This window comes from Diuraphis noxia, unplaced genomic scaffold (genome assembly GCF_037042655.1).
Source record: "Diuraphis noxia isolate RWA-SAM2 unplaced genomic scaffold, SU_Dnox_SAM2 contig0003, whole genome shotgun sequence".
Lineage (NCBI taxonomy): Eukaryota > Metazoa > Arthropoda > Insecta > Hemiptera > Aphididae > Diuraphis > Diuraphis noxia.
Window position 1 is genome coordinate 6,882,272 of NW_028301713.1, and position 23,615 is coordinate 6,905,886.

The following is a 23,615-nucleotide window of genomic DNA, read 5'->3' on the forward strand; positions in this document are numbered from 1 at the left end:
ATCGACGAATTTACATGTTTGAAGTCTCTATACCTGCAGGACGAAGTATATTATTATTATCGCGTAGAGAGTCAATGTCAATATTATATGTTAATTTCGACAAGTATAATGAGTAAAGTTTGATGTTACCAGCCGGAGATGCAACAGTGCTATATAGGTTAGGTATTCGAAACTGTTCATCGCGTCGTATAGCTGCATTAGATATATAATATTCTATTATTGACTTATTGCATTAGCAGCATTGGTCGTATTTAGTAATATTCTCTGTTTATTTTGAACCCTAAGTAATGTATTTTATAAAAACTTCTCACATGTGTGGAATTATCACGGTGGTTTGGAATCGAGTGCAAGGATATAAGTCACAACGATTAAAATTACAACAGATTTTCACGACTAAATATTGTACCTGTCATAGTGCCGATGACCCGTTGCAATGATTTAACAAAAATTAACATAATATTTTATATATTTTCACATCGAATAATATGTTTGTAGATTTGTCATGTTTGCGTATCGCGTATGTAATTACTATTTTAACGTTTGTTTTTTCTTTTTCAATAAACCTGATATATAATAAATCCATTCGTTTTGATACAACTGTGCAATTTTAAAAATAAGCAAATTAATAATACGTCGTATTTCAATAATTTGTATAGTTATCGCCCATTGTAATGAAATAATTAACAAATTAAATTTTTTAAGTATAATATTATACCATTTGGGATAGGTATCTGTTTTGTAAAAGTTGGCGTTTGATAAAAATTTCAATTATAAAATGTGAAATCAAAAAGACGATTTGTGTGCTTTGGCTTCTGATAGCGCGTGAAGTTCCATCGTTCCCTCGGGTACTCAAGAACTATCGCTGTCGTATATATTGTGTGCGATTGCCGTCCGAAATATTTTTTTTTCTTTCGCGTCGACAAAGTTTCACGACTGAAAAAGAAAAAGCAAACTATACAAATGTTTATAAGTTTATGAAAAAATTAAGTGCGTTTTTTTCGTGATTCGTTTTGTAAACGTATTTTATTATAATATAAGTAGAAAATTGGAAATACGAAGGTATAAAAATGTATTGCGCCAGAATATCTGTGCTGAGATCAAAAAATATGTCTGGATATAGATATAACTCAATATAAGTAATTTCATATAGATACCTACTTAGTAGTGTATTGTGAAGAGTTTAGTTAAGTTACAGTATCGAAGTTTAAAAAAAAATGTATTTTCCATCAAAGGTGTTCCTCGATTTTAATGGTTTTGTTAACTGTTTTTGCAGCGCAGTTGTGTGCAGACGTCTGTTTTTGCCAACAACAGCATAACACATATTTATTATTTTTTACTTACCTATTTACATTGTTTTGTGGATTTTAAAGTACTTGTATTGTATATAATTCAAAATAATAATAATAATTTCAATAGTTTTTACTAGGTAAGTTTTATTTTCAATAATTTTGAATACTTTAATTTTAAATTTTCGTGCCTGTAAAAATAAAATATCATAGTTCTGTAAAGCTATGGTAGGATATTATTAAATACTCAGTGATTAGGAGAGGTACCTATGCTATATATTGATTGATATTTATTAGCATACTTATACTTACCCCTAATGTTTTTCAAATTAGGACACATAGGTATTTAAATAGGACATACTTTATCCAGAATATTTTATAAAATTATAAAATTTTACTTTAAAAAAAAATACTACAAAATACTGTTACCTATGTACTGATATGACTGATATAGTGTTTCATGATAAAGGTGTTATATATTTTTAGTATTTAGGTGAAATTTCTAGGTATTATTAACCATATTCTAGGTGATTGGTATTCGTGAAAAAAGTAAAGTGGTAGTAGATAGATCCACAAATCTGTATCAACAACTGATATTTACACCAGAAAATTATAAGAATATTTGTCTCTAAAGACAGGTAGACAATTAATTAAAATTAATTAAAAAGTTTGTTTAAAATGTTAATTGTATTATGTTAATCCCGTTGACATCTCATCCTGCTGTGTGGGCTAATTTCTTACATATTTCTTGTTATAATTAAAATTTGGAACGGATTTTAAAAACTTTAGATAGCAAATAGATAAATTCTATATATGGTTAATATAGGCACAGAGAATGTATTATTCTAAATACCTAAATTACTACATAATTAAAATATTTAAAACTATTTCCTTACTTAAAATCATAAATACTTATAACCTTTTTTGTATTTTTTATTGAATTTATATTTATTTATTTATTTATTTATGTTTAAAAAAATCATCGTCTTGCTAGTTTTATTATAATTATTATAATTGATTTCGTCTTATCATGTTAGGTTATTTTTGGTTGAATAATAATGTGAAATTTTTTTAGTATAATAAAATGTAAACACTTTTTGTTCTTTATAATTTTGTATTAGTTGGTTTAATAATTGTTGTGGTCTTTTTAACTTATTATTATTATTATGAATTATGACAACTATTCGGTTTATGTATTTTGGTACTTTGTTTATTTATATACATTTCTGTTTGAATATTTTTCAATGTATCAACAAATTTGGATGGCTATGGTTAAAATTTGAGTTAAAGTGAGCATAAAATGATTCACAAGCATTTGTGGAAGAAGCTTCTACTCAGACTTTAGGTGGAAAAATTGCTCGTTCATCAATGTATGTGTTTTTAAAATTGGATTAGATATTAATATCATATTATATGACCTTAAATGACCTTAAATTTATATTTCATATAAAAAACTAATATTCGTTAAATTATATCCGTTTTAAATATTTAGTAAACATGTAAAGTTAGAGAGTATGTAGATTGTAGGTACATCACGATAAAAGTTCAATACTTACAGTTGTTTTATTCTGATTTAAGAAATTGTTTGTTAACTGATAAATGCTAACTCCTAATTTACCGATCTTAACTTAATTTAATTATTTTCATGACTTGACTCGCTTTGGGAATGAATCAAAATAAGAATAATACATAAAAATATTTTTACGGGAACTTACAAAATATTAGGGGAGTTTACATGCGCCTTTTTACATTTTATCTTTATACTTACTATGATTTCCCGTTTGTGGGATTAACTATAAATTATCATGAGATAAACGGAAACACGTCTGCACATCAATTATCCCATACATGGCAATGTTAAAAATGTAATTTCATTTAATGTGCTAGAATTAAAATATTATTTTAGAAAAAGTGTTTATAACTATTTTTTATTATCAATACATTCCAACGTAAAATAAGTGTTTTATTTAATATTATTTACACAATTTAAGAGCTGAATATAATAGGTTTATAGCTTGATCAAGTGATCGAGATAACATTGTTCAATCATTTTATAAAATGTATGTTATCAGTATATGCAAACATATAGGTACCTAATATCTATGCAAATATTGAAATATAGTAATAACAAAATAGATTAAACATACAACAAAAACATAGTAAGTATTATAAGTTCTAAAAATTATAATTTTAGATTAAATTCATAAAAAATAATTTAAAACTCTTATATAAATCTATAAAAAAAAAATGCATTTCAAATAGGTAATAATAAACGTTTAACCATGACAACTTAAAAAAAAGTTAATATGACGTAGACAAATCCAGTCGCAAAGATGAATTCAATTTTTTAAACAAAATTCTCTCTTAGACCATCTGTCATAGAATTGAACGATAAGCGTAATTATTGATAAATTTATTAAAAAAATATAATAATATGAAAATATAAAAGTGAAGGGGTCTCTCGATAGAGGTGCTTCGTCATATAAAAATTAAATATGAATTACTTATAATAATGATGATGATAAATTGATAATTATATAATATTTATAGCTAACAGTGATCCAGATCCAGATCTTTTTTTTTAATGTTTAAATTTAAATTTAAAAAAATAGAGGTTTCATATAATCTTCTAAATACCTAGTTAATAATTTCCATGAAATATCCTTTTCGGGGGCCAATCACATCCCTTAATTACGTTCATATGAGATAAGTTACGGTGCCACGGATATATAAACTGTATACATATATAATATATTTACAGTGAAAAACAAGTAGATCGTAAAAACCGTTGTAACTTGTAATAAAATAATATTAAGCAGCCCATGTCGAACGATAATAATATGTTGTCATCTTGATTTACGCGTAAAACTCTCTAGTAAGTACCTATACTGAAGTCCTTGGTTTAATGAATAAAAACATAATTTCACTAACAAGCTAAGGGCGAGGCGATCACCGACGCGAAACCACTTTTGTTACTTTTCATTTTCAAATTTGGAACATTTTTACTGCGTCGCGATACGATTTTATCGCAATACGTTCACGGACAATAATTATCCGGATACCAGTGATGGATTTAAGGCTAAGGGGGGAGGCTATCGTCCTAAACAATAAATTTTAGGTGGGTGCATAATTTTGTTAGGTCGTAAAAACAAGTTTGTATTCAACTATTATTATTGAAAAAGTTCGATTAAAGAAATCCCTAAAAGATATCGCGGTATATACTGGTACTAATGGTACTAACATATTATTATTTATTTGTATTCAGTGTAATAGTGATTGGTAAATTTGCATTATATATTTATATGTAATAGTACGATTATGGACATTGCAGGTGTGGTTTACCTGGATACAATTTTTTTTTAATTCTATTTTTACAATTTTTTTAATATTTAATATAATATAGCCATATATAGGTATATATCAAGTTTATATTTTATGATTGAGTGTGTAGGTATAACTGCAATGTTTGCTCCTATGAAGAAAATGTTTGTGATGCCAATGTGTGTGTCACACATGGTAATAATAGTGTTATTTTATTGTAGGTATACCAACCCAGTCTATATCATCTATATCATGTATGCACCTACACGTGCTAACTTATTGCAGATTAGATTCTAGAATTACATACACACTTACACGTATTAGTAGGTAGGTATTATAATATATATATATATTAATTATATTATACGATATTATATGGCTGTGATCTAGTGAACGGATGAAAAAATATATTATGTCATTTCGTCCGCCTTCGAAACTTATAACCATACACACATACACACGTACGTACGTGCATAAGTAATAACCTAACCATGCACAAGCAATTCAATATTATATTATTATTTTTCATACTAGTTAAAACGTGCACTTGACTAATTATCAGTCTCCACCACCAACCCCATCGCTACCACCCATATATACCTATAATACGTACACGTATAATTATAGCCCATCCGCTCACTCGTCTTATAACGTACACACGACGTGCACTAACGATTTTAGTTTCAGATAACAATTAGTATATTATTATTATTGTTGTTGTCGTTGTCGTTGTCGTTGTTGTTGTTGTAGTCGTTGTATAACATGGTTGCCGTCCACCGCCACTGGCGATATAATAATATTAACTTACCGTCTAACGAGTCTCAAAACGTTTTCTGCTCGGTAATCATAATCATAGTTGTTATAATTAATAACCGAGTTTTAGAACACCTATGCCACTATAAATGTATGAAATATAGGTACGTGCTAAAATATGGCATACAGTTTTCTTGTGTTCGACAAACAAAACATTAATCTAATATTTTACACAACAGTTAGGTCGTATATAATATAATATGATATCCGATTCGTTTTATCTACCAATTATTTTGAACGATTGAACTGATTTTTGTACCTTTTTTGTCTGTATTCAGTACAACGTTGACAAGAAGGTCTAAATGTTTGAAAAACATTTTCCCCGTAATTGACAATAATTATATTGTATATAACATATTAATGTATTGTATAGGGTTTCGGATAGCTCGAAATGGTATTTTAACACAAACCTTCTAGTAAAGATATTTTAGAGGCCTTACTATAATATGACCGTCGTGGTTTATTATTATAATTTTAAGAAACCTTTAGATTGGCTCACCAGAAAACTAAAATGTTTTTCAAAAAAAACGTTTCGAATCGATATCATAAAATATACATATACTATGGACTGGCGTCCCGCATTGTGTAGTTCACGGTCAACTAGGTACCAACCGAACCAAGTTAGGGTAGGATGCGACCGACTTTGTAATTATAGGAAAGAAAGCATTTCGTGGAAATCATTAACGTTAGGGCAACACGAAATCATGTGGTTAGACGACCATAAAAGATCATTGAAAGGTGGCACAGGATGTGGGGTTATGCATCAATACAAAAAGTTCCAAGAACCGATGTTATAATGTCATATCATAATATATAATTTTTACATAATAATAATATAAATTATCGAGGTCTGTAGCTGCATGGGATGCGCATTTAGCTCGTACGTAGGCGAGTGGCATTTCCGTCAGTTTAGATGATTATACCACATCAGTGAGAACAGCGACAAGAGCAAGTAGACTATGGGAGTAGAGGGTAGCACTATATAAGGGACCCCAAAACGGCCTGTATTCAGACGCGACTCAACCAGACTAGCCAGAGCACCTTCACGCCAGTCTGTTCTTTAAATTAATTAATTGGACTTAGAAAAATTCTTATAAAATAATATTCTGAATTTGGAAAATATTCGAGTCAAACCGAATTCATTCTAGTCACTCAGAATATTTAACTTGTTAATTAAATTCAAATTTAATGTTTATAAATAATATATGTTTTTGTCAAAATAAATAACCAAATAATCTAAATAAGAAGAAATCTACTCTGTATAAATTAACTCAAGAGTCACCTTCCAACATCATCCTTGGCTACTGATACCTGTAGGCGACGTGATCACTACACATATTATTATCTATTGATTATTTAATTTTTTATATTTAAATCAAAATTCAAAATTAACATTGATTTAATTAGACCTAAGTATATATTATTATAAGTGATGAGGTGACTTTTATATTATTTAAGTTAGTTGGGTTAATAGTCAAAGTTATAAGACTTAGCCCCCCGAGAAGATAAATAATTTCAAAACCTGCCCATAAAATTGTTTATTTGAATACATAGAATAATTTGTTATTATTAAACAATTGTTTAGAAATCTGATTCTATTTTAATATTATTTTGGAGTACCCATGGTGCCCACCTTTTACCTAGTTTTCATCTTTGGGCCAATCTATCTTCTTTTCTAGTAATGAATACTTTTTTTTTACTAATGGTACATAAGCAGTTATCATTTATCAATAACAAATTAAGCACATTTTTGTTTTATTGCCGTTATTAAAATATTACATTTAACTGTCATTTACATTATTTAAGTACACAACAGGTAATATTTATGAAAAATATAGAAATTAATAAATATTTTAAGCTTTTTTTGGAAAAAAATCCTATAACTGAAGATTGACTAAAAATGCGATCAGTTAGGTTAAAGGTATCAATATTTTATTATAGTGTTATTGTTATAGTGTCTAATTGTTATATTATATACATACCTATAGCTGGGTAAAGTACAGTGACCAATTAAGATGACACCGAGTGAAGCAGCTGGGAATAGTGTTGAGGCACTTCATGAGTAGTGTAGCGGGAACGTTACCATTGTCCATTGCCATAACAAACGTTAAGCCTAGTGTTGAAAATTATAAAATAGTAAATTTCACAACAGTCCTTCTTGAAACAACAAATAAATTATAGTATAACAGTGATACCCTTTTCGTTATTTTAGATTTAAAAATTAAGAAACGTTAAGATGATTTTAACTCAATAACTATTATGTGATTGACGTAGGTTATAACGATATACGATATGCGCATGTTAGAAAATGACTTGAATGTTTTTATTTTTTTTTTTTTCTGTTATAAAATGTTGAATAATAAGCTGAATTTATAATTTTTAAATACACACAGGAAACACAGAGTGAAGAGACCTCCTAGTGGAGGTACTACATCAATAGATAATTAATATTATATATGCACTTACAATTACAATTTTTTTAAATATTTATTTACATCATTTTTCGTTTTTCAAAAGCTAATGAATTATATACTCATGTGAGCAAGTCACAACACCACTGTATTTATTTTGAAGATTACCAGGTATGGATATGGATGTTAGTTGAGAAATAAGTAGATTGGGTTGATGATATAATCGGTAAATGAAGCGTTTGTAATGTAGTTTGGTTAGTTCCGTGACTGTAGATCAGAGTGGTGGGATTTATTTGAAACATAGAATGGAGTTTTTGAAATGATACGAAGGATTTTAGACTGGACTCTTTGGATACGTTTAGTATTTGAAATTTGACTTGAATATCCTGTCCATAGAACAATAACTACCCATAAAATAAGTGTTTTGTCAACAACTATAATAATCGGTGAATAACGTTTTATTTTCTTCATTATTTTACCACATAACATACTTAAAACCTGTTATACAATATTTTAAATTAAACATTCCAAATTGTCGAGTACTTAATCGTTTGTGTTAACATCGCTTTTGAACGTCTCACCTCCGGCATACGAGCTGTTCCCCAGCTACTCGTTTTTTCCCCTGTTGCAAACGTTTGACTAAATGGTAGGTGGTATAAAAAATAAAAATGAAAATGTTTGTTTGTTTTTATTTTTTTATATACCAGCACTCGAGTATTTATTATTTTATTGTTATGACCATCACCGCTTTTCCGTTGTTATAAGAATGCCAACATTGCCTTTTTATTATTTTTTGGTTTGTCTTTTACACATACGTATCATGTTATAATATTAATATAATTATATATTATAAGCCTTCAATGATTTTGTAACTGTTTAAATATATTATTTAAATTTAATACCTATCTATTTATTAAATTGTCTAAAACAATACAAAATGTAACGATTTAATCATATAGAAGGATGACAAATAATAAACAAATCAAAAATGTCAACAGAATAACAAAATTTCAAACGATAAATAATATGAAATAATAATAATAATAATATAGTTTTTTTTTTATTTAAAATACAACAACGACAAAAATATGTCCCATCTTTAATGCTAAAAGTATAACGTTCGATACACAGAAAAAAAGAAGCAAAACTAATGGTAAATTACGTTTAATATTGTTCTTCAAAAATTATCATTTATGGTTCTACTAAAATTAATTAGTTTTATGATTTAAGATTCGTTCTTTTTTTTTAATAACAAAAAAATTTATATCATCTTATATTTTTGTACAGAAAAAATATTATTAATTATGCATAAATTTTAAATAAAGTGTTTTTTATTTTTATTATTATATATTTAAGAGCGTAACATTGTATAACAGGCTCATATAAATGAATACAAAAGTATATGTTTGTATCAATTTAAAAATGGGCGTATGCGGCTTCATTATTAATCGTTCGTATTTTCTAATACACCACAGTTATATATCTATAAATATGTGGTCATTCGAAAATGTTTTAAATCATTGTTGAAACACATAATAATAATTAATTGAATATATAATAAGTTACATGTACTTAGTTTTAGAAGAATTTAAAATGATTATATTTTACGTTAATAATAATATATTACATAATTTATGGTTTCTATAACCGTAGTATATAAATGTTTAATAATAATATAGGTACCTATGATAATATATTGTGTACTCACGATAATAATATTTGTTCCACGATTAAATTTGATGTTTTAAAAAGAGAGTTGAATATCGAAAACACACTGATATATATGATTAATATGATATAGATAAATGTGCCTACCATAGTAATTATATATTAATGCAGTCTATCTGAGTAAACGTGATGGAAGAATTAAAATATAATACAAAAAAAAAATTGTTTCAAATTGTAGTTGTATTGTGTATGTATTTTTTGTGATTACTAACGTGTACATTACATTACTATTGTTACCTACATGATTAATGACAGTATAGTCAGTGTTACAATTTAACAATGCATTTTGCAAGCCTCTGAGTGTGCCATGATCAACGCACAGACGAATGAGACGACACGGTCACTACTGACCGGCGTCCGTGGAATGATAAACCGTTTTATAAATATCACGTTTGGTTTATTTTTACAAATATATATTGATTGCGCCAACGGGCCTTACTAAGGCGTACGTCAGTCGCTTAGTCCTCCAGACTATTGTGAGAGGGTTAATTTAAATAATAAGCTACATTGATATAAATTACATGAACAAACTATATTATAACAACGCATATGCCTAACAGTGTAACAAATGCAATGTGCACATATAAATGTGCATATAAATATATTGAAGGGAGAGACAGGGACCACCGCTCTGGACACCGGAACTGATGATGAACGTAGACTATTCTGCTGGGCTGAACGTACTATACTGCAATGTATTATTCACGATTACCGGAACGGGGGGTGGTAACTGAGCCACGTGAATATACGTTATAAGAACTCGAAAATGAATGTGAGCAATATAACAGACGTTAAGAAGAGCGATATTAACATTGAGCACCAAGGCACATAAAAATGGCGATCACCACACGAGCTAGCATAAACAATGATTAATTAACAAGTCAAAACGGTTGAGAGCACGTCGAGCATGACAAAAAGCGAGTGACGATCGAACGAAAAACACGGTAATGGCGTCGTACGTCGTAGTGATGCGATAAGAGAATATTCTTTATCAAATTATTACCGGGTAATTATTACTATAGTGTAACTACTGTACTAGATAATATTTAGTATTATACCATCGACAGTTGTACCCTATAGTGGTTACTGATGTCTGATAATAACGGCGAGGTTGACGTACGTATTTTTCGTCTATAAATACACTCAAAGGTCATAAACTCATAACAATCAACATTATTATTGGTAGCACGATAGAAGTAGAAGTGGTAAAACCAAACTGTCATTGCAATACGTATCACTTATAAAATTATATGTATACTATAATTTAATGAATATCGAGATTATAACGTTACGAATGTTACGATATGACTATCAAATTAAAATTATTAAAGAAAAAGAAAATTACCCAATATTCTCTCAAAAGATAATTACGGTAATTTTACATCACTACGGTACGTGTCGTTGGCCGGAACAGGGTATAGACACTGTGTGTAATGGCAAAATCTGGTGACTATGGCCTTGAACACTGTCTTTAGGAGGGCGTGACATGCATTATCACTTAAATAAATTATATCATTATTATCACACAAAAAGAGACAGAACTGATATAGTGTTTTGTGATGCCCATTGGCCATCGCGTTGTTTCATGTTGTTTGGTTGTTTCCGTTTTTATAATTCCATAACTAAGAGGGATACTCGTTGCTAATATTCTATCAGATTACGGATACAGTACAATTTCCAATACTTCAACCGTAGGAATACAGTAACCCGATCAGCTGATCGAGTGTCTATTTTATATTGTTCTGTGGCCGGAACAGGGCGGCCGGCTAGTCAGTGTCGCCACCATTGCAAATGAACGGTTGCGGTCACTGAACAAACATCCAAAACTCGGGGGCGATTTGGACGTGCAAAAAGGTCGAACATACTCCCCATTGCAAGTTATCGTTTACTTGTAACAGAACAGTTCGATTAATCTTACTGAAGGAGATGTAGCAGTCTAGCAGACAACCGGAGCAATTGGCCATTTGGACGAAGTAGTTGAATGAGGCTGTTGAGCCGATGAATAAGCAGTTGAACAGATGGATGAAACTGTTGAGCTGAGTACTTGAACGAAGTAGCTGAGCGGAAGAGCAGATATGTTGAACGGAACAGTTGAGTGGTTGAGCAGAGCGATGGTCGGGGTTTTTCAATGGGATAACATTGCAAGTCGGTGACCATTACAATATCGACGGAGCAATTAATAAAAATACAACATTAATAAAACATAACCAAATAAATATGTTTGAGCATGAGCATGATAGAAACTATCATTAAAACATTTTTTTTTTTTTTTTTTAATGGTAATACATAATAATATTTTTTGAAAACATTCATATTAAAAGAACAAAGTAAAATTATCACATACAATCAGTCTCATTATTTATAAATAGAAAAACAGCAAAATATTTAATATTAACAATTAAAAATACTCACAGCTTGAACTTGTAAAAAAGCTATTCTGAACATGTGTTATTCATCACACGCCGGTTCCAGAGGCAGATCAGCTGACCAAAACAGTGGTAGCAGGCGATGTGGATAATATAACTAATAACTAAATAATGATCATATAAACGTACATAAATAAAAAGTGTGTACAGAGGAGGGAGCACTATATGTATTTTATAATAAAAAAAACTATGGGTTGGTAGGTAAGGAAACCAACTTGACCACAGTTCTGGTGAGCACCCCCTGTTTAGTGAGTACCTTTGCAACTCGGACCACTCGATCTAGACCTCAATGATTCTACCTAACGGCAACGATAGCGGAGAGATATCATTTACTTTAATGATAATCATGGTATACATGACACAAGACTGTTGTAAATTCTTCCAACGTCCAAACTTGGGAAGACATGGCGTGTAAATGCGAGGATTTGGTGGATTTGACGGCCGCTTCCCAGATTCCTTCAAAATGGGAAGCACCCGCAGGATTAAATAGTACCATTCACACGCGATATAACCTGGCTGGCTACTGATCTTTACTATCTGGGTGGTTGACCAAGTGTCTTAGCTGACAGCCGCACTAACAAATTTGGTATAACTAGATACTAAAATATTAAATAAACATTATGGACGAGTTTGATTGATTAGCTAATTAATTTTGAAAAAGTCTAAATAATACACAATATATATATATATATATATATATATATATATATCTTACACCTATTTAGATTTTTCAAAAAAAAAAAAATACATATTAGTTTTTTTCAGTTATCGACATCTAGTCGACCGGATGAGTGATAGTACCTATCATTTTAACTTTAATTATAGACACCACTGTAGATTTATGAAGTAATCGACGAAAAGTGATTGAAATATATTATATCAGATGGACACGTGCGATTACGTAAATTAGAGTTTAGACGCTTAGACGCATAGTCATGGTATATGGTAGTCAGCACTCAGTGGCCATAATAGTTATCCTTTATATATATAATACCGATATTGAATTTTTATGTTGGGAAAACTAGTTGAGCGTCAAGATGTTAGTTCATTTAAAGGTTTAGATAAGCCATTTTACACACTTTATTTAAAATTAATATTATTCCTTGGAATTTGTGCGTTTGTGATAGGTGATGGCTAAAACAAAAACCATGTACCTATACGAAATTCATTAGCAAAAACAAAAAATAAAAAATGTATGAATTAAAAATATTTTCTTGTCAGATTGTAAGTAATATATGTCAAGGTTTCAATTAAAATTTTACTTCCCTGCTCTTCACGACAGTGTTATGGATCAAAACAAACACTCGTGTATCTTCCGAACGACTTTGTTCAATTTGGGATTTAATTAAATTATTTATAATACTAAAATCATATCGTTTATTTTTCTGATAACGTCCACATACAATAAAATCCGATAAATAATTATTTGAGCATAGAATATTATAGGTATATGAAATATGACATTGACACATGCAATTTTCTCGTATTATTAAACCAATTATTAGGATACCAAACTCAAACGATACACGAATTGTATTCTTGAGAATGTTATCGGAAAAACTAGATTTCTATATAATATATATCAACTAATATTGAAATCGTAGAATACGGATCTCTACTATTGTGTTTATGCCAAATTGAAAACAGATACAAAGGTATTTCAATTTAATTTATTATTATTATCAATTTGAAACTATCAAGTATTTGTTTTATTTTTATTTTTATATGATATTTACAATATATTCTTGATTAAAACAATACGCAAAAATGAGATAGAGTTATAAAATATGATTTTTTTAAGGAAGAAGCCCCACCCATTAATATCTATCTATTTAGAGTTTCTATATTGTTCTGTTCATAAAGGTAAACTAGTTTAAAATTAAAAAATGAATTAAAAATAAACTCAGTTATTGATAAAATAATAAGAAATACTCGGCTTTTAGTCTAAACCATAGCAAACCACGAATATGCTAACACTCGGTGTTAAGAGTACGTAACAGTGTGGTATTTGTTATCTCCGTCTTACCAGTGCGTAATATAGCAAATTTACGCTCAGCAGAACACTTGTAGCTCCTTTAGTTTAAAAATTACAGTGAATCGACCTATTATGAAACTTGATGGTAAGAATATTATCTGTGTTTGTTTGTTGGTTTTTTACGATAATTCAATTTTTAAGTGAGTAATGAGTAGAGATGTGAGTTTGTATTATACAGTGGTATAATACTGTATTATACGATGTATAATACACATGGTATAAAATAATTTTATACAGACGGTATAAAAAAAGCGTTATTTTTAGTTATTACCACGAAAAGATAAAAACTATTATCATTTATTATTGTTATTATTATTATTATTATCATCATTTACATGTTTACCCGTTGGCCGTCGCGTACTAATTCTAAAAATATCCATAGCTGCGTAATTTTATCCGGTTGCGTTAAGAAACCTTTGAATTAGGCCGCCTGTCTCTCTCTGTTCGTCATGTCTATGTAATATTTTCAATCAGTACATGTGCACTAGCCACGACATTTAAATTCGTATATTCAAGTATTACTTTGAGTAATAATTACGTATGTCCCATTATACTGCTTCAGCATAGACCATACTGAGCTGCGAGTCAGGTAAGGCATTTAATATAATATGTTATATTAATTGCAATTATTTAATCGTAGATATATTTTACATGTAACTATATTGTACAGCAACAGCATAGGTCCTCAACCTTAACGATTGTTTTTGATGTCAGGAATCGCATTTATATTTAACCGTACCATTCATTTTTATTATCAGTGGCGCCGAACCCTATGTTTAGGTGGGGCAACCGCCCGACCTTTGAAAGTGGGCGGGTGGGTCATACGTGATTAGGGTGGTTGTGGATGGGGTAGAATATGATTGTGATGTATAATAATAATTCATATAAGGAGAAATCAAATATAAATATTTCCGAATATCAAAAACCAATGCGAATACCCGAATTAATTAGGTGTCTGTGTGGGATGGGTATTAACTTTTGTACTTTGCCCTACTTATAAAAATTGAGTTTGACGCCACTGTACAGCATACGTCCTTAACCTCAACGACTGTTTTTAATGCAGGAGTCTCATTAATATTTAACCTATACCATTCATTTTTATTTACACTAACTCTTCCTTTTTTCTTTTCTTATTTTGCGATTAAGATATTTTTAACAATGTTTAACTTACTACAAAATTTTATTTTATTTTTATTTTAACAAGAAATAAACAATCTGTATCATTAATTATACTTAACACAATAAGAATATTAGATAAAAGTTTACAGGTCATGAGATTTTGTTGAAAGGAGCCATTTGATGACACTTTCTGTTAGCTTGATGATAAATTTATACATTTAATTTAATTTAAGAGATCACAACACCTGCACTTACGCTTCAAATTTCTCGGTGGATTCCCAGGTATGATTTCCGGTGAGTGCCCAAATTTTTTATAAGTTGATTTGGGAGATTATTTAGGCGGCAATGGAATCTTTTACAAAAGATTTTTGCTTCGTTATTTATTGTTTTGAGTTTTAGTTCAAGTGTGTAATGTATGATTTGAGACGTAGGGTGGATCATTTATCAGTTTTCTAAGAGCAATATTTTGAAAGGTTTGAATTTTTGAGGTATTTGTCTTTTTCGCGTTGCCCCAAAGTTGAAGGCCGTAGATCTATAGTGGTTTTAATAGCGTTTTGTATATAAGAAGCTTAGTTTTAGTAGAGGTGTATTGATTATTGCATAGTAAAGGTTTAAGCAAGTGAAGACGATGATTCAATGCTAATCTTTTAGTTCTGATGTGATGAGCCCACGTTAATCTTTGATCAAGAGTAAGGCCGAGGTATTTGATTTTTGGAGATTAGGGAATCGGATGGCCGTCTACGCCAAAATTAAACTACTACAAAATTAAAAAAAATAATAATAATGCATATTATATATTATCATATTATATTTATAATTATGTATTATAGGTAAATGCATTTAGATATTCTTTAAAGTTAAGGTGTGTAAAAATATAATTTACCAACTTATTTATATGAACGTATTATATTAATACAATTAAATTAAAACAAAATTACGATGAGGTTGAACTTTATCTGAAAATCTAAATGAAATAAAAATTTGAAATAATTTAGTTTTTTTTAATGTATTGTAGTACAAATTAATAGTTTAATTGCGTATATACTATACATATATAAGATACTCTATTATGCATGAGTTGTAGGATGAGAATTTTTAATTATATATTTATTTATTTTTAGAATTTTAGAAATTTAGTAACTTTATTGAATTTAATTATTTTATTAGATATTCTATTAATTGGTATAAGCCTTACAATTCTGATATTTTTACATAATATGACCATAAATATTACCTTTAGATATACATTTTACATGTATGTTGTGTAATAATAAGTATACATTAGCTATACAGCTATACATTTATTAACTTGTTGGTTAAACATTTAATAGTATTATTAGTAGTATATAGTATATATACCTATGCCTTGTACTGGTATTTTTTACCTTTTATGATCTACCCTTCATCACCTACAAAAATACAGAATTACGTGTTGTGATAAATATCAATGGTAGTTTTATAATATAACTTACTACTTGTCAGAAAATTCCAAGTTTTCCACTGTCTATAACAGTCACAATAGTACAGAGCTTGGCTACCATGTCGTATTTCTTAAAAAAAAAAAACAAATATCAGTGTAATCGAATCAAATATATTTATTTTAAGATGAATAATTTAATTTTTGTACAGATTCATAATTTTAGAGCATAGATTGTAATTAGGGCTCGGATGTTGTTTATGCACTTAAAACTACTGTAATATGCATGTATTTATGCATTAAAAAACTACAAACTATGCGCTAAAAATTTGAAAATATGTATTCTTAGGCAATTTATTATTTGGTATTAATACAATCCAAAATAAATTTTTAGATTCTGAGTAGAGCGATGAATGTATTGATTTTACAATTTTGTGTTTTATTTTTAATTTTTTAATTTTTTTTTTTGTGTCTGTCATCACGTTTTGCGGCAGTAAAAGTGCTTCGATTTTTGACTTCAGTACCTCGTCCGATCAGAAAGTGAATCTAGGGGGGGGGGTCAAAAGTAAAAAATATTCAATATTTTTCTTAATAATTGGGATAAACAAACTAAAAATTAAGGAAAAAACGGGAATTTTTACACACAATCAATTTTCGACAAAATCGTTTTTGGTTTTTAATTTAACTTTATAAAAAAATTACCATAGATGCACGAAATTATCACCAAATGTTTATATAAGTATATTCTATCCATTTTATGTAGCAATTTTCAAAAAATTTCGACTTAAGTTGAACTATTCATAGGTATATGCAATTTTCGATCATTATTAGTTTTTTTTAAATTAATATCGATAAAAAATTTAATACAAGTTTCCTAACATATTGTTACAATAGCAGTTGAAAAATAAAATAAATTCATAGTCACAATTTTTTTTTTTATAAGCATTCAAAGTTTGAATTTTGATAAAATACGTAAAAATCACAAAAATTCACAAATTATTTTAAGCTAGAAATTCATAAAAAATGTTCTTTTCAAATATAAGATTTGAAAATTTAATACAAGATTCCTTACAAGTATGTCAATCATTATCACCAAAAAAAATGTCCACCAGATATTCAAATTACATTTTTATGAACGTTTGAAATTTAAATTTTGACAACATTGGATTTTCACTGGATTTCACATTTAGCGATTTTCTTATTTTGATGTAACTCTAAAACAAATGACCGCAGGTACTTGAAATTTTCACTGAATGATTATATAGGCATTTTATATATTTTGATTTTTTTTGAGCTGTTTACTGACATTTTAATTTTTCAACTTTTTAGTTTTTTTTTCCTATAAATATCGATAAAAATTTGGTAGAATAGCTTGAAAATTTAATACAAGGCTTCTATCATGTTATAACAATAGCAAATGATTTTTTTTTATAACCATTTAAAGTTCAAATTTTGACTAAATATGTAAAAACTAAAAATTACGGCAATGTTCAAATTATCTTAGGTAGAAATTCATAAAAGTTTTTCTTTTTAGATCTAAGATTTTAAAATTAAATACAAGGCTTTTAACATATTTTTACAATAGCAGTTGAAAAATAAAAGAAATACACAGTCACAATTTTTTTTTTTTTTTACAAGCATTCAAATTTTAATTTTGACAACATACGTAAAAATCACGAAAATTCAAAAATTATTTTAAGCTTGAAATTCATAATAATTTTTCTTTTTAAATCTAAGATTTGAAAATGTTTAATAATCTATAATATATCCTAGACAGATAAACCGTCTCCGCTCAGAATCGTTTTTCGTATAAAATGATACAATTTTTCAAATTGATACAATGATTCAAATTTAATTCCATCCATTACTGTAACCCACTTGTAACCTACTGTACAGCAGAGTGACATCCACGATTTACCTGCTTTTTAAAAATATATATAATACACGTTTCGACCGACATTACAATAATTTAAGTCGTACTAATACTTTGTCCAGTCATACAAAATTATATTATTACTATAATACGTTAGGTATGTAATAAATAAAGTACCGAACCTAGTCCCGAACAAACACGATAATGAAACATTTATATTTTACGTCAATGCGTGGTAGATTGTAGTTACCACCTATTAAGCTTATATATAGATATACAAATTTTGGAATAAATCGTATTGCTTGTTAATTTTAATTGTTTTTTTTTTTTTTAATGAATTGAAATATGCATTTTTATTCTTAAAATCTCAAAATAGACAATTAAAATACAAAACCATTAAATATGCAAAATAAAAATAATATTATTTGATTCAGTGTTGAACATGAATTAAATTTGTACCTAGATTAACATTAAATTGGATAAATAGAAAAAATACGCAATTTCATTAACATCCGATCCCTAATATTATAATATACTAAAAAAATTATTAGAGAAATTTTTAGGCAACATTATTTTGTATCTTGTTAGTTATTTTTACATACTATTTGTATATATATATATTTATACATGCTACATAATATTTACATACCATTTTCCTCAGACCGATATGTATTGATAAAAGTTGTTAATGGTTCTGAAATTTTTTTAATTATTAGTTCCAAATATGCTTAAAAAGTATTTATTGTTAATTTTTAAATGATACATTTTATATTTACACAGTAATAAATAACAAACATGAATAGTAAATGATTTGCAATTTTAGCATGTAATTATGATCATAAAAATAACTTACCACCGGATGTATTAACGTCTAATATAACATAACATAAGATATTATTCACTGCTGCATTACCTTATAAATATCAACAAATAATATTATGAATGGTTAAGACTAAAAAGGAAGGAAGATGAATGAATTGTGGCGCTTGTAATATTTTTACGATGAAGTTTAATCTTTTAATAGTAATAGGGAACGATGTACATGATGTACATGATTTATATATTCTGTATTTTACAAATGCGTTATACTACGTAGATATACATAACTATGCATTACCATTTACTAAGCAGTAAGCACAGCCTACTATTTTTACAACTACCTTCGAACTACATAATTTCCCCTTTCAAGATCGATAGATTGTCTGATCGTTATATTTATAGTAGAATAGCTCAAAATAATGATAGAATAAATTATTATTATTAGGTTCTTAGAAAAAAATACAACTACAGGTATGAATTTAAATTTTTAATTTGAGTTGTTATTTATTAAACAATATTTTAATTTGCATCGAAAACATATTGTTAATTTTTTCAAATTTAGTATCGAAAAATGATTTAGCTATACTAGCAAGATATGAAACTATTCCGTTAGAACTAAAATAATACTTTTATACTTTGGACCCATGCCAACCAATGCCAGAAGATTTAGCAGTTAAATCATTCCCTCGAGATTCGGTCTTCGATTTACTAATTTGTGGTAAAGTGCAACTGTCCAAGATGGAAGTAAAGTTCATCATGATTGGTAGTCTTATTCTCCGAGTATGAATAGAGAAAACTGTTTACATTGTATGATGTATAGTAAAAAGTTAACTGTATTCTTTGTTTAATGTTATTTAATGTTATTCCCAATAACATAAGGCATTTGGTAAATACTAAATGGACTTAATTTTTAAATAAAATTATGTAAATGAATACCTAAGTGATGGACAACTATATTAGTACTATAATCACTATTTTTAGTTTGTTTGTGTTTTAAAATAATATATATGAAAAATCAAGTCAAACATTGTAATTATTATTTTGTGATCGTGACAGCTATAAATAAGCGTGTCGCGTGTGGGTATATCATCGCCCCCACGGGTCTATTTGGGGGAAAATGGTGGTGGTTACTACCAATCACAGATTTTATCGTTATGCATAACCATCAATTTGAAATTGACATCGGCGCCACTGAGAATAATGCAATTTATAATATGTGCTTGATGTAAGTAGGATTATCATTATTTCCCTTTTCTCCGACGCAGAAATAAATATAATGTTTTATTCAAATATTCAAATATAATAATATACCTATGTTATAGCCAATTGCTATGAAGTTACATTGTAATAATCTAGATATCGCTCAACGTGTTGGTGTTGTCACTAATACGCCATATTTGATTTCATGATGAATATGTACGTATTTGTATTTGGAAGATTTATTGTAATAAATGTATAAGCACAGTATACATTACAAAATATTTAAATATAACAATATATGAATAACTAGTTAAGTATACTTACGTACCTAAGGCATTTATTATCACATCAAAAGTATTCGTAGGCTGAAAACTATAAACTGCAAAAAAGTTTCGTATATTATTCGTAAATCACAGCACTATCAACTACACGTAATTTTTGTACCGAGTACTTAATTACAACACAAAAATAGAAAATAATATTTTATTTGTTAATTTAGCCTGATGCAATGAAGTATGATGCTCAATTTTCAGTGATGAACAGATCACTTAAGCAATTCACTTTATAAGTAGTTCGTGCAAAAAGAAAAAACACACCATTGAGATTTTCTATAATCATATACCTTATACTAATAGACGGGCAATAGTAGCAGTTCGAACGATTGGACGAGAGCCAGGGCGCTGTATAAATAATAATTAACAATTAATTTTTACCCACTACTTTGTACTTTGTACTTTAACTTAAAATCTATTGTCTATGCTTATACTACATTAGTACTTACTTAAGTCACAAAATATACGAAAATAGAAGAAAATTATGTGTTTAATTGTTATATAATGCCCAGGAAATGTTTAGTAAGTTTGGTTGAATTTGATAAAACGAATGAAAGAAAATTCTATAAGTTAGTACATAGTATCATTTTAATGTTTAGTAATACCTATTTTTAAACTTTATTAGGTTTTCTAATGACGAAAGCAAAAGCAAAAAGAATAAATGAATGGCTGCATATGTACCTAATATATAACTAGTACTTCCTTCTTACACTGTTTTGTTCAGATCATTTTTTATCACATGGTTATAATTTAAAAGGAATTTTAAAAAAATATGCTATTCCCAAGTAAGAGATTTTTTTTGTCTTGATGGTGGGTTAAAAAGTATGAAGTATTTTATTTTAAACTCTAGTCAAAATGGATAAATGTTCAAACAGTTTATAACTGATGATGATGAAACAATACAGTATAGTAGTGACGTCGGTACACCCAGAAGGTTAAAGACAACCTTTTCTCTGCCAAGCACTTTTAAATTATTAACCGCTGACAGGCCAAGCTTTTTTTTATTAGAATTTTCACTTTTTTTATTCTATTGAATGATTTCCCTGAATTAATAATCATCAGCAAAAAAAAAAAAATTAATTAATTAATTAATTGAATTATTTTTGTGATTTTTATTTTTATAGTTATAGTCGGCTGATAGGTCAATTGAAGTAACCCTCAATGATGAAATTTTTTCTGGAGGCTGTTATCTGAAACGTTTTATTTTTGTTTTTTATATACTAAAATAGTATATTTATAAAGCAATGTCATACTTAACAAAGTAAATACAATCTGTTATATTGTTATGTTACTCCAAAGTGAAATACAAGTACCTATAGTTGGGTACACTATTTAGCCGATAATAGTATGAATTATAATTGTGGTTTGATGATTTAGAGTACCTATACAATATTAATTTATACAATAGAGATCGTACAGAGTGGTAAACCTGGCATAAAATTTTGCTGCATCAATGTGTTATGTCTCACCGCGCCACATAGCGCTTATGGTATACGGAAGTCTCGTTAGGTTGGCTATAATGAGCGCGTCGACGCGCATGATCCCTGTATATGTTACGGGCAATGTGGAATACCAATGTGTAAATATTGCCCGGTCAATGTGGTCCTGCCCGGGCAATGTGAACCACGATGTTTTCTTTTTTTTTGTAATAGTGTATAGTATTTTAAAGTTTAATACTATTATTAATTTTATTGAATCTTATCATATAATGAATATTTTAAAACAATTATATTAATAATCATAATTGTTAAATAATTTAAGTAATTTATAATAAATTCAATCACAATAAACTACGTAATTTTTGAAACACGCTGTAAAAACTTGTTTTTGTTTGGTATCGTAACCTATTAATTTTAAGAATCATAAATTTTCTTTACGGATATGGTCATATCGGAATGATAAAATGAATAGCTGTCTTGATAAAATCAGTCAACGATATATTATGAGCAATCATTTATATTTTCGACTAACCTAAATAAAATGATAATATTTGATATTTTTTTTGTTATTTCATCAAAATATTTGTAATAGTAATATTAATATGATACATGAATATAATTAATTATTGTTTATTCGGTCAATATCATTAGTTGGTAAAAAAAAACATCGTGGTTCACATTGACCGAGCAGGAACACATTGACCGGGCAGGACCATATTGACCGGGCAATATACAGTATACACATTGCCCGGTATTCCACATTGCCCGTAACATATATATATATATAATATACAACACCTTGATAGCCGTCTCCTTCTTATTATTGAAGTCGGCCACCATTTACAAAGCGGCACGGACTACTACAGTAGTACGTGCAAAGCAGACGATGTTTACAAGATAATATTATCAGTTATCGCAGTAACTGAAAATTTACTAACCAAATTATGTCGACTAAAATCTGAATTCGAAATAGTTCATAATATTATATTATTTTTTACATACCTAACCTATGTAAAATACTAACATTCAATTACTGTATTGATTTATAGCGGAAACATTTATATGGATATTATGTTTAGATAGTGCTGTTTATTATGTATAGGTGTCAAAATGAAAAAAAATATTTATTTAGGGTACTAGCATGATGGAATATAATAACTTTTACAACCGTAAATTTGAAAACAAATTAAAAATAAATAAGTTTTTAAAATGTAGTATGTATACGTAAGTACGGAACTTTACTCAGTCAAGTCGGAAACGATTGAGTAGATATATCATAATGTATATAATAGTATTTAATAGTTAGTATATAATTGTACATAATACTATAAAGTGCAAAGTTTTGAAAAAAGCACAATTCATAATAATTTATTATACAGGGTTTCCCGCGAGGATT

At 28.4% G+C, this 23,615-nt stretch overlaps 1 long non-coding RNA gene across 1 annotated transcript; it reads right to left on the reverse strand.

Moving 5' to 3' along the window:
- Positions 1 to 412: 412 nt before the first annotated feature.
- LOC149056636 (uncharacterized) lies at positions 413 to 12,472 on the reverse strand. Its single transcript, XR_016190942.1, has 3 exons — positions 9,540 to 12,472; positions 7,403 to 7,533; positions 413 to 933 (listed from the first exon to the last, which is right to left on the reverse strand). It is a non-coding gene; the product is annotated as an uncharacterized LOC149056636 (long non-coding RNA).
- Between the last annotated feature and the right edge of the window lie 11,143 nt (positions 12,473 to 23,615).